The 13,311-nt window shown below is 31.5% G+C and overlaps 1 long non-coding RNA gene across 2 annotated transcripts in view; it reads right to left on the reverse strand.

The window, feature by feature from the left end:
- LOC115273156 overlaps positions 1 to 130 on the reverse strand; it is a 33,010-nt gene extending 32,880 nt beyond the window's left edge. For both annotated transcript variants that reach the window (XR_003900721.1, XR_003900735.1), the window contains exon 1: positions 89 to 130. This is a non-coding gene — a long non-coding RNA (uncharacterized LOC115273156). The remainder of the gene's footprint in view (positions 1 to 88) is intronic.
- Between the last annotated feature and the right edge of the window lie 13,181 nt (positions 131 to 13,311).

The following is a 13,311-nucleotide window of genomic DNA, read 5'->3' on the forward strand; positions in this document are numbered from 1 at the left end:
ATGTTCAAAGAAATAATCTAGCAACAGAAGAAAAGTTAATGCATCATGGCCAAGAGAGTTTTATTTTAGAAATGTTAGGTGAGCTTACCATTCAGTAATCGACCTGTTGTATTTTTCATATTAATTGCTTAAAGAGAAAAGTGATACAATTATTTCAATAGATACAGATAAAGCATTTTATAACTTCCCATTAAACATCCCTTTATGTTAAAAATTTTCACCAAACTAATAAAATGATAATTGCTCAATAGTATAAAGGGCATTTACAAAATGTCCCTGGATATTTTATAGAAACAATGAGGTATATCAGTCTCTATTCACATCATACCAAAAGATAATTTGATTTGGATCACAGAAATAATTAATAGCTAAAACTATATATTTTGTAAAGGAAAGTATACGTGAATATTTGATTGACTTGGCAGTAAATAAAAATTTTAAGACAGGAAACATTAAGCAATTACCACAAAAAATAGCAAAGTACACATCATACTAAAAAGGTTGATATCACACCACCGGAGGGGGACACAAAAAAAACTTCTGATCATAAAAAATAAAAAATAACTTTAAAAATAAGTGAACAGGCAATATACCAGGGAAATATTAACAAAACATACACTTGATGAAGGACCACTACCCAGGATTTATAAAGAACTCTAATTTAACATTAAAAATATGAGCAGCCTAATAAAAAATGAGTAAAGATATAAACGGATACTTTACAAAGGATTTTACTATACATAGCATAATAACTATATGGAAATGTGTTAATTTCATTAATCATCAGAAAAATGAACTTTAAAAACATAAAATGCCACTACATATTCCCCATAATAACCAAAACTAAAAGATTAACAATATCATATATTGTCAAGGATGGGAAGCAATCGGAAGTGTCACACTTTTTCATGGGAGTGTAAAATCATACATTTATTCTAGATAAAGTTCTGCAAACATTAACATACACCTTCATCTACCTAATAATCCAGTAATTCTAATTCTTATTTGCCAAAGAAAAATAAAATGTATGTCTGTAAAATGACTTATACAACAATATTCATACAAGCTTTATTCATAATAGTGAAACATAATTTAAACATAGTAATGAATAGATCATGTGTTCACCAACAGCAAAATGGGTAGTTTATACATTTATGCAATGGAATACTACTCATTCATAAAAAGTTTTGAAGTCCTCAAACACATACCATATAGTAACCTCAAACCATATGATGAGTGAAAGAAGACACACAGAGTTCATACTATTTATCTTATTTATATCAGCTTGTAGAAAAAGTAAAACCAATCTGTGTTAAAGAAAATCAGAAGAGTAGTTGGCTATCAGGGAGTGAAAGTGAGGGTTCTGACAGGAAAGGGATATAAGAAAGTTTTCTGAAATATTGATACTGGTTTATATTCAGATGGGAATTTGTCACACCACTTATCAACACTTAGTGATAAACTTGTGCATTTCCATATACAAGTAAACTTTGCTTTAAAACAATCTGTAAATATTTAAACTTTTTTTAAAAGTTTATTTTGAGAGTGCATGCGTGAGTGAGCAAGAAAATGCACAGGGGAGGGGAAGAGAAAGAGGTAAAGAGAGAATCCCAGGCAGACTCCCCACTGTCAGTAAGGAGCCCAGTGTGAGGCTGGAACTCACAAACTCCAAGAAACTCACAAACCTATGTGGAAAGTAAGAATCAGTTAACTGATTGAGACCCCCAGATGTTCCAAAACAATCTGTAAAATATTCACTTCTACTTTAATGATATGTATGCTGACATGTTTAGGGTTAAAGTGTACTGATCTGCAACTTAGTTTGAAATGCAATACAAATAAGATGAATTGCATGAATAGAGAGATGCAGAGTTGTGTATTTTATAAGTAACTATATTAAAAGATTAATTTTATGGTTTATTGTTGGGAGCTTCCTGAACTCACTGGTAGAGTGAAAATTCCTGGTGAGGGTATGGCAAGTTTGAACAGTCTCTTGCTCCCAGACAGCCACCAAAATCCACCCTCTTGAAACTTTCATTTCTGCTTGGGCACCAAACCTCTGAGTGCTTTGCTGATTAGTGTCAGGAGTGGCCTGTCCCCCTGCCCTGTCCCTCAGGCGTGATTGCCCCTGGTCAGGGAAAAGATGAGTAAACTACATACACCCTAATGCAACATATAATTTTCCCCTAAGCAATTAACTGATAACTGACTACCTTCTGGGCCTGGACGCCTTTGTAAAAGTCACTACTGCAATAAAATGTATCAATCATCTTTGGGATTGTGAGAACAGGCATTATGTCTCCTGAGAATTCTGTTTTTCTGGGAACTTTCTCATAGAGTTATAAACAGCCTAATGACCCTTGCTCCTTAAAAAAAACTGACCTTTACTAAACAATGCTGTTTGCCTCTTAGTTAAAGGTCACTTCTTTAAGGCTAGAACTGAGGTTTTGTAAAAATACCTATGACAACATGAGTGCCTGTAGCTAAGTTTTTTATGGCAATCAATACTATTAGAATTGTAACTTGTGCAGAACCCATGTCCTGGAAAATTGTAAAAATTATCTATGAAAAATCATTTACAGCTCTTTCTGGTCCTTGTATCTTTCACCATAAATAAAGCTAAAGACTCAGACAGAGCAGAGATGCCTGCCTGGTGATCAGAAAGAAACTTGAGGCTCTCTCACTCTCTCTCACCGACACCATCCATCCTTCAGGGGAACCTTGAACCTGCTGGAGCAGGACTCCAGCACTTTATGTGGTACAATATAGGTTTTATGTACATTTCTTTCATTTCTTTGTATATTCAGATATTTTAGTATAAAACACTTAAACTTTACCCTGAGACTGAGAAAAATAAGGATATACACCATTATAATTTTTTATTTTTGCTGGAGTTTCAAACCAAGATAATAAAGGGCAGGACACAACATAATCAATATGATTGTAAGGATGAAATATGTCTCCTATTATTCATAGACATTATTGTATTCTTAAAGAATCTAGTGAGATTTACTGATAAAATATAACAATTGATGTATTTAATAAGTTACTATAGGTCAGAATAAACTACGAAATTCAATTATATTTGTATAAATCACTATAGAAAATGAAGAAGTACATTATAACAACATAATGGGGGTATGCTTATAAATATAAACATCAAATACTGAGAAAACGTAATTTACTCTAAGTAAATCCATGGATTCAATGTAATCACAGTCGAAAGCATAGTATGTTTATTATGAACATTGACAGGATTATTCTAAGATTTATGTGGAAATAGAAAATGTGATGATTTCCTAGAGCAACCTTGAAAAAGAGCAAAGCTGGAAGACTAACTACTAGTTTTTAAGAGTTATTTTAAATCTACGATAATCCAATCTGTTTTAAAATGCACAAGTTTTGACCATTTTACCAATAGCTAATGACAATATAACTTTTAGAAACAAACTTTATATGACAAAGTCATCATTTTAAGAAAACTGGATAAAACAATAGTCTTTTCAATAAGAGAAACAGGCTCATACAAGGAAAATTAACTTGAAGATGATTAACACCATACACAACCTATTGAATACTAAATAAACTGTATCACTAAATGACAGTAGTAATACAATAAAGTTTCTAGAACAAAACAATACTGTCATGGTTTTGGGGATTGTTCAGCTCTGTTAGGACAATGTATACTACAAGCAATAAAACCGTTGATATCTGTCTGCATTGATATAAAGGGCTCCTTTTTCTTAAAAGAGACCTTTATGAAGTGAAATTATGTAGGATGATTAAATCTGGTGATCTAATGTAGAGCATGATGACTGTAGTTAATAATACTTTATTGAAGACTGGAAATCTAAGAGAGTAGATTTCTAGTTCTCTCATCATACAAGGGAATGGTACCAATGTTAGGAGAAGATATGTTAATTAGTATTACTACAACAAACAGCTTATAATATATATGTATACCAAATGATCATGTTGTATATCTTAAATATATGCATTTTTATTTAATAAATAAAATAAAGTTAAGATGCAGGGTGAAAGACAGTAATTGGTCACAGATTCAGCAAAATCCTTAATTAAAATTACATAAATAACACTTGCAATTTAAAAGAGAGAGAAAAAAAAGAAAGATGTAAAATAACAACAATGGAAACAAAGAAAATTAATTTAAGCTCATTTATCATTGATAAATTTGAATGCCCAGTAGAAAGAAATTGTTTGCAAGAAAAAAACATAAACTAACATACTATAGAGATAAAAATTTGGATTCTTATCAGAAGATTTTGGAAGGGAGATTATTATGTCATAAATACAGAAAATTAATGCAAGGACTATGCTTGGTTGTGTTTTCTACCTTGAGTATTTAATGATGTGTTTCATATGTAATTTATCTACTACTATTTCTTCAGAACTTATTAAAAACAAGACACTTTAAAAACTAGGAATGAAATAATGAATAGATTTTACATGATCCTTTCTTTTTTTGAAGCTTATACTATAGTGGATTAATGGGATAATAACTCATTACTTTTAAATCTAATTAATTAATTTAACTAATTATAAATCAAATTAATACATGCATAAGAACAAAATTAAATAGTAGAGACAAGACAAAAATGAATATCATCCCTTTCCCTTCCATCTGTCAATGAAATTTACTTTTAGCTCCTAATGTTTTCTATTTTGGTGTTAGGTGGTAATAAAAGCAATATTACCCGACTTTTTTTTTTAATTATCAATTAGCACTATTTTTAAAGTTTGTTTTATTCTTGCTTCCTCTGAAGTAATATTTTGGCAACTGTTTATCATAATCTTTAAGCTTTTGCAAAAATTTGGTGTTCACTGTTTGACCTTTATATTAAAAATTAATGCAACATAAAAGCTGACTGTGAACTATTTCTGCAGCTTAGGTTTCTTGACTGGCAGTCTTCACTTGAGAGTAAATGAAAAGGAAGCTGATATGTGCATATGTAACTCAAAGGAGCAAATCTATATGTTTTGGCCTAGGAACATCAAGATCACATTTGAAACCCTAGTTTTCCTGAAAAATCTGATTTTTTGAGGGGAGTGGTTTTGGGGGGTTGATGCTTGTTGCTGGTTAGCACTGATGGTTAAGTCCTTGTGGGTAATGATCAGTGTCAATTCTTCCATTGAATTAATTAACCTTGAATTAATGCCTGTTCCTTGAGTCCCATTGGTTCACTTCATCCATCCAACTCATTTAACCTTTGTGAGTTAAGATCCTGTGGTGGGGGAGGGGGAATTTTTTAGAGCTCTTCTGGATATATATATATGTGTGTGTGTGTGTGTGTGTGTGTGTGTGTGTGTGTGTGTGTGTATTTACTTCTATGTCATGATCTCTTTTCTCCTTCTTTATAGCCATGATTTCCTCAAAACTTTTTTTTTAATTACCACACCTCCATTCTCTTTCTAGATGTCTCCACTATTTTTTCACTGTTAATATAAAAAAGAATGACCTCAGTAGATGAATCATATTCAGTTGTCTTTCTGGCTGTGTTTAATTTATGAAGTTTTGATTTTTATTCATTTTTATCATTTTAATTGAATCTTATATGAGAGAGGAAATAGTATATATACGGTTTTGAATCAGACACACTTACTTTTTATGTATTGACATAGATTACTTTTGATTTTTCATTATTTTGTATTTTGAATGAATAATTTATAATAAAATTACAACTCAGAAAACAAAGTTGTAATTTTTATATGCAAAATGTCTCAAATCATATAACACAAATAGTCTATAATGGCAACAATGTGGGAATTTTGTATCATTATATGTATAATGCCAATTCCTGGCCTTTTGCTTAATAGATAGCAGGCACTCAATAAATACTTGTTGAATAAATAAAAATATATGGAAACATTATTTTGAGACATGTTTTTTAAAAATCCTTATGTCACAATGCAGTCTCTTTCTTTAATTAAATCTTATGCAGTCTGAAAAGTCTGGAGCTGTTTAACTAGGTAATTCTAGTAATGCACCTAAATAAGGTAGAAGCCTTAAGGTCAAAACATACATTTTCATTTTTTAAAAATTCTTCCATCAACTCTAAATACAGAGAAACTGACACAACAAAGTTTTACAGAAGATATTTCCAATGAAGAAAAGCTGTGTAATTATGCAAAGAGATTTTCCACTAAATGGAATCAGGAGAAGCTTAAAATTAAACTTTCCATTAAACAAGAGCAATGTAACTAAAGACACGGTTTTAAAAATCCATTAAGTCACTATGGAAAGAGGCAGTAAACACAACTTCTGGAGACTAGTGAACTCTATTTGGCAATCTATACCATTAGTGATAGCGTTTCCATTAAACTGCATACATTCAGACCCTATTTACATGCCTTCTTACAAAACACAATTTACACAAAGTTGTTTTGCTTTATTTCTCAGTATATGCTTGAAAGGGTTTACAATGAAAATGATACTCTTTTTTTATAGCAATTTACACTGAAAGAAGTAATTTATGTCAGTACCACTTAAAACACAACTTATTTATCTATTGTTTCATCGAGGTGAGGTTCATTACAGTAATGTTGCTATATTAGGATTTTCAAAAAAATCAGAAAGAAAATAATGGAGAAATGGTTTGTCAACAAACTTCATACTATTCTTAATTATAGAAATGACAAGATATGCAATTAATATATTCCTATCTTTTACCTTTTTTAATGGTGAGAAGAATTGGTGATTCCTATGTTATAGAAAGTCAACAGGCCATATATGACATTTCAAATCAGGTCATAGGGGATATGGATATTTTTTCCCATAAAGCATAATTTGACTGTCCTGGCAATACGTTTTTTCCAGAGCTTTTGTGTAAATGTACTGTACTTCACAGTCATTTTATGCAAAAATAAACATATTTTCCAAAGTTCCATATATGACACTCAAATGTCACTTCTGCATGATCTAAAAAATAGTCCTTTCTGCTGACTTGGCAAAAGATTAGATGTTAATGGTTGGGGCTTCAAAATAGAGCTTTGAGAGTTTATTGAGGCCAATATATGGTCACTGATTTTAGATCTAGATCACTGTTTTCCCTGCAGTAATATGCCACAGGCAAGGAAAATCAATCACAAATGGTAATCATTAGCTCTTACACCCAAATAGAAATTCACTATAACATTAAACTATAGTTGATTGTAGTTAAGTACTTTATGGAATGGAAAAAAATGCTTGAGAATGAAACAATTATCCTACAGTTTAATGAAAGTTTCTTAATTTCTCCTATTTTCAATTAAAGTACAAATTTATTTTATAACATCACTAAATAATGTTTATCTAATTTAAGAACAAAGTCATTGTCTATGCTACTGATGTCCTTTGAAATAATAATTTTATATATGTAACATCACTTTTGTAAAGTAATATTCTAATGAGAGACAATTTCTGTCTTATATGGTATTGGACAACACATAAGAATAAAAAGTGTATATATTAGAAGGTTATTTTCCAGTTTATGAAATAATGATATATTACCTATACTTTTACATAGTTTTTATTAGTAGTTATGGAAACTACATTCTTCACTGATGTACATACAATTCCTTCTTACATTTTACTTTTAGTCCATATTCAAATAATTGACTCATTGTTTAATAATGAGCCATTGATACTTGATTTATTTTTTTTAATGTTTACTTTGAGAGGGAGGATGGACGGAGAGAGAGGGAGAGAGAGAATCCCAAGGAGGTTTTATGTTGTCAGTGCAGAGACTGACGTGGCCCTCCATTTCACAAACTATGACATCAGGTCATGAGTCGAAATCAAGAATCAGATGCTTAACTGACTGAGATATCCAGGTGCCCCTGATATTTGATTTTTATACTACATGATCCACTTTATACCACTCTCCATTTATTATTTCTAAAGAGTAGAAGAGTGAAAGAATTAGCTTACCCATAAATGTCACTACAGTAAAGATGTACAGTGTGTACAGACAATATTACTTATCACCATTTTACTTCAGAACATAATCTTCTGAAAAGCACTCAGTGATTTTTCCAGTGTAAATTTAACCTTAATAGGGTTTGGTTATTTTGATTTTATCCAGGAAAAACAATGAAACACTAGTATCTTTTATGTATTGAGCCAAAGATAAGAAATACACATGTATATGGTATGAAGTTTATATATTATTAAAGTCCCTGCCTTCATTACCAATGCTATATCAGTCATATGGAGAATGGAGTTAAAATACCAGGTGATATGTATTTAATATAAATACATATTACTGCCAAATTACTATGAGTTGAGGTAATATAGGAAGGCTTCCTAGAGAGTATAGATGGACACTGGAAAAACAAAAAGAATGGCTACTAATTATGAACATTAATATATAATTTATTTTTAAAACTATATAATTTTATATTATTATACTTATTTAAAGAAGGAGGAAATGAGGCACAGAGAGGTTATGTAATTTGTCCAAAATCATATAGATAGTAAGTGTTTGTCTTGATTTAGGCTGCTATTAAAAAAAAAAAACTACGAGAGATGGGCAGTTTATAAACACTAGAAATTTATTTCTCAGTTTTGAACATTGGGAAGTTTAAGATCAAGGCACCAACAGATTCGGTGTCTGTGAGAGCCGGCTTCCTGGTTCATAGACAGCAGTGTTTTTGTGTCCTAATATAATGGAAAGGAGTGAGGAAACTCTCTGACGTCTCCCTTCAAGAGCACTAATCTCATTAAGAGACTCTCCACCCTCATGACATAATAACTGTCCACCCCCAAAGACCCAGCTCCTAGTGCCACCACATGGGGGGTAGGGCTGCAACATATGAATCTGGCAGGGGTGGAGGTGCAGGCACAAACGTTTAATCCACAACAATGTTGAACTTGGAATATTAATCCCAAGCACTAGAGTTCTAACCTCTACTGCCTCTCAAACATGTAGAGTTTGAGTGAACTCAGTTCCTAGATCACAATTATTTTAATCATGAATGGTATACTCCAGGAGTAAGAATCATTCATCATCCTTCTCATGATAGTTTTTCCTTATGTGTGTCTTGTATGTGTGTGTGCGTGTGTGTGTGTGTGTCTGTGTGTCTGTGTGTTTGATTAGAAATTATTCCTAAAACATACAGGTTATAATTCCCTTTTACATAAATTTTAATAAACTCTTTTGTTGAGGCTTGCATTAGTTAATATAAAACAGTACACAAATTATTTCTCTCATTGTAGAAATAGACTTTATATTCTCAAAGAGTCTTGATCACATTTATGAAATTGAAAACTTGTTATATTTAATTCAGGATAAATGAAATTTCTTGAAATTAATATATACATAATAATGGAATTTGCAATGAGAATCATTTTGATACAGAAAAATAACTTCAATTCAAACTGGGCTCCTTAGTCTAATACAAAACAATATTTTTAAGATATTCTAAAAGACTAATCCTGTTGTTAGTACAGAACTTCAAAATATTTTTATCAATGACTAACACATTTAAGATATTTTAATACCCAACTTTGTAAATTAGGGAAGTATCAATTATCATGGAAACATTTATTTACTAGTTAAGTAATAAATATCTGTAAGTGAAATTAATGCACTTCTCATCTATACTCATTATTTTTATTATTCCATCTATCAAAATATTTTCTGGCAAAGAATTTTAAAGAATAGTAGAATAAATGTAAATACCTATATAATTTAAATGTTAAGATGATGTATGTGGTAGAATTGCACTTATCATTTGAGACTCTGCATCCTACAAAAGAGAGAAGGCAGAAAGGGCATTTGGGATTTCTAAAAACCAAAGTTTTAGAGTATATATGTTAGTCTATCAATTTCATTTCAGAAAACAGAATATTTAAGAAAAACTGAGAAGAAAAAGAATTAGTACTTGGGTGCTATGAAATTATTTGGAGAGCTGGTGGAGGATAATTTAGAGGCTTATTACTTGATTTTTAAATCCAAACTGCAGAGGTGAGACACAAAATAACACCCCAAAAAATTGACATATGTATTTTACTACTTTTGGCTACTGTTATTGAACAAAATGCTGAATAATCCAACTAATAGATATTTATTTTACATCTATGAAGTAACAAATGATACAATGTTATGATGATTGATGATGAAGATAGCAAATACTTGTAAAGTGATTGCTATGTCATAGGTGCCTTTCTTTTTTTTAGAGAGAGAGTGAGAGACAGCACATGAGTGGGGAAGAAGGGCAGAGGCATAAAGAGAGAGAGCATCTCCAGCAGGCACCATGCCCAGGGTGGACTGCATCTCACAACCCTGAGCTCATGACTTGAGCTGAAACCAAGTCAGATGCTCAAGCCATTGAGCCACCCAGGCACCCCTGACAGGTACCATTCTCTATATGAAATATTTCATTTAATCGTCACAGCAACCCTGTGAAGTAGGGAGACTAGTACTCTTATTTCATAGAAAGACAGTTGAAAGAAAGAAATTAGCAGAGTTGTCCGGGATCACAGGTAATGAGTGGTGTTTTGATTTGAACTCAAGTAGTTCATGCTCTCAACTACTGTCTTCTACTAGATTCTAGGTGAAAAGACAAGACAAAAACACATGAATTAAATAAAAAATACAGAAGTTATTTAATTCTTAAGAGATAGAAACTGTAGATATTACTAATGATCATGTCAGGCAATGAATAGGCAATATCACTTTATCTCCTTGGGGCAATGTGTGATAATTGAAAATCCAGAGACAGAGGTAGGCATAGCAGTTTCCTGCTTTTGGAGAGGCATGACTGAAATTTGAACAGATGCTTTCTTCTATTCAAATTTCATTGCCCAGAAACTATTTCATACCAACAACTACCTTAAAGAGTGGTGGCAAATGAAGTCTTTATTCTGGGAGACCATGTACCAAGTATAAAATTACATTTTGCTTAAAATATAGGAAATGCATACGGTATGATATTATCGATATCCACCATACCATCTGAATAAACAGATGACCAACCATCGCATTCTATAGTTATAGAAAAGGAAGATTGTTTTTAAAATCAAATCTCATTCTTAAAATAGGAGAAGTTATTTGATATATTTACTATAGTTGATTTAGTTAATTTATTACAATTTGACCTTTCTAAAATGCCTAGTCACTGTGGCTATTAGAATGAATATCCAAGAACATACTATGATTAGGATTTATTGGTATTTATATTTTTTACTTGAAGAAACTGACCACAGAGATGCTGAATACTTCTCCAACTTCAACTTCACATAGCTAGTAAGGAATAGTAAAATTATGTTTAGATCTGAGTCACTCCAGAATTTTGCCATTAAACATTACTCCTCTCAATAATAGAGCAATAATAAAGACATGAGTGAGAAATTATTTTGAGGGACCCAGGGATAAATGTTAGGCTATAAAAAAAATCTGTCATGGAGATTTTCTATTTTCAAAAAATATTACAAAACTACAATAATTGAAACAGTATGATGCTAGTATAATAAGTCACTTAGACTAATGGAATAGAACACCAAAATTAAAACCAGCATAAAGTGTCAACTGATCTTCAACAAAGATTTCCAAGAATATAAAATGGGGAAAGGATAATCTCTTAAACAAATGGTACTGGAAAAACTGGGTAGCTATATGCAAAAAGGATGAAACTAGATTATCTTACACCATATACCAAAATCAATTTAAAATGGATTCCTTGAGGATAACATTGGGAAATATATTTCTTGGCACTGGCCTTGGAGATGATTTCTTGAATGCAACACCAAAGGCACAGGCAAGAAAAAGCAAAAATAGACAAATATGACTGTATCAAACTAAAAACCTTCTGCAAAGTGAAGAAAATAACCAAAGAAATATAAAGGCAGCATCTACAGTGGGAATAAAATATTAGCAAACCATAAATTTTATATATATATGCACAAATATATAATGAACTTCTACAACTCAATAGCAAAAAGCAAAGAAACAAACAAAATCATAGAATGGACTAAGGGCTTGAGTAGATATTTCCCCCAAGATATACAAATGGTCATCATGTATATGAAATAGTGCTCAACATCACTAATCATCAAATTCAAAATCAAAACTATATGAGATACACCTTTAATCAAACCATAATGGCTATTACCTCACACCAGTTAGGATGGTTATAAAAGAAAAAAACAACAAATGTTGTTGAAGATGTGGAGAAATTGGAACACTTATACACTGTTAGTGGGAATGTATAATGGTGCAGCTGTTATGGAAAATAGCATGGGAAATTCTCAAAAAAAAAACCCACAAAAAACCAAAAATAGAACTACCATGTGTTCCAGCATTCCCACTTCTGGGTAAATATCCAAAAGAATTTAAATCAGATCTTAGGCTATCTGCATTCATGTCCATTGCAGCGTTATTCTCAATAGCCAGGATATGGAGAAAACCGATCTGATGAATGGATAGAAATGTGATATATAATTAAAATAGAACATTATTTATCCTTTAAAAAGACGGCATTCCTGTCATTTGCAACAACATGAATGAACCTACCAGACATTATGTGAACTGAAAAGCCACTCACAAAGGGACAAATACCTCATGATTTCACTCATATGAGTTATTTGAAGTAAGTCAAACTTACAGAAACAGAGTAAAATAGTGGTTTCCACTTGGGAGAAAGAAATTGCGCGCTGTTCAGTGGGTATAAAGTTTTAGTTACACAAGAGGATCTATGGTAAAACAGTGCCTGTAGCTGACAATTCAGTATTGTACACTTACAAGATTTTAAAGAGGGTAGAGCTCATGTTAGGTGTTTTTACCACACACAAAATAAAAGCAAAAATGAGTAAATAAAAGGAGAGCAAGAGAAAAAATCTTGGAAGTGATAGATATGTTTATTACCTTATTTGTAGTTTGGTTTCATGGATATACACATATCTCCAAACTCATCAAATTGAATAAACAAAATATGTCCATTTTTCTGTATACCAACCATTCCTCAGTAAACAAAAGGATGCAGGGATATTACTTAGAAAAATAAGAAGAATCTTATATTATAAAATATATACTATAACCACATTAATGGCACATCCTTATTTTAGAATTTATTATGGCTACTGTAAGAAAGAACTGAATCAGACTTGTCAGCATACCAGTCAATATCTTCATCTAATAAGTCTTATTTTACTACTACTAAATCAAACTTAATTTATCCAGTCATATGTTAGCATTCCACTTCATCAAGAATATTTTATTTCTTACTTAATATATTAAGCTCACATTTTTCACATGTATAATTGCTACACATGTGGATCCTTTCTTTTCTGTTATTGTAGTTTAGGAATCATAA

Source organism: Suricata suricatta, chromosome 1 (assembly GCF_006229205.1).
Source record: "Suricata suricatta isolate VVHF042 chromosome 1, meerkat_22Aug2017_6uvM2_HiC, whole genome shotgun sequence".
Lineage (NCBI taxonomy): Eukaryota > Metazoa > Chordata > Mammalia > Carnivora > Herpestidae > Suricata > Suricata suricatta.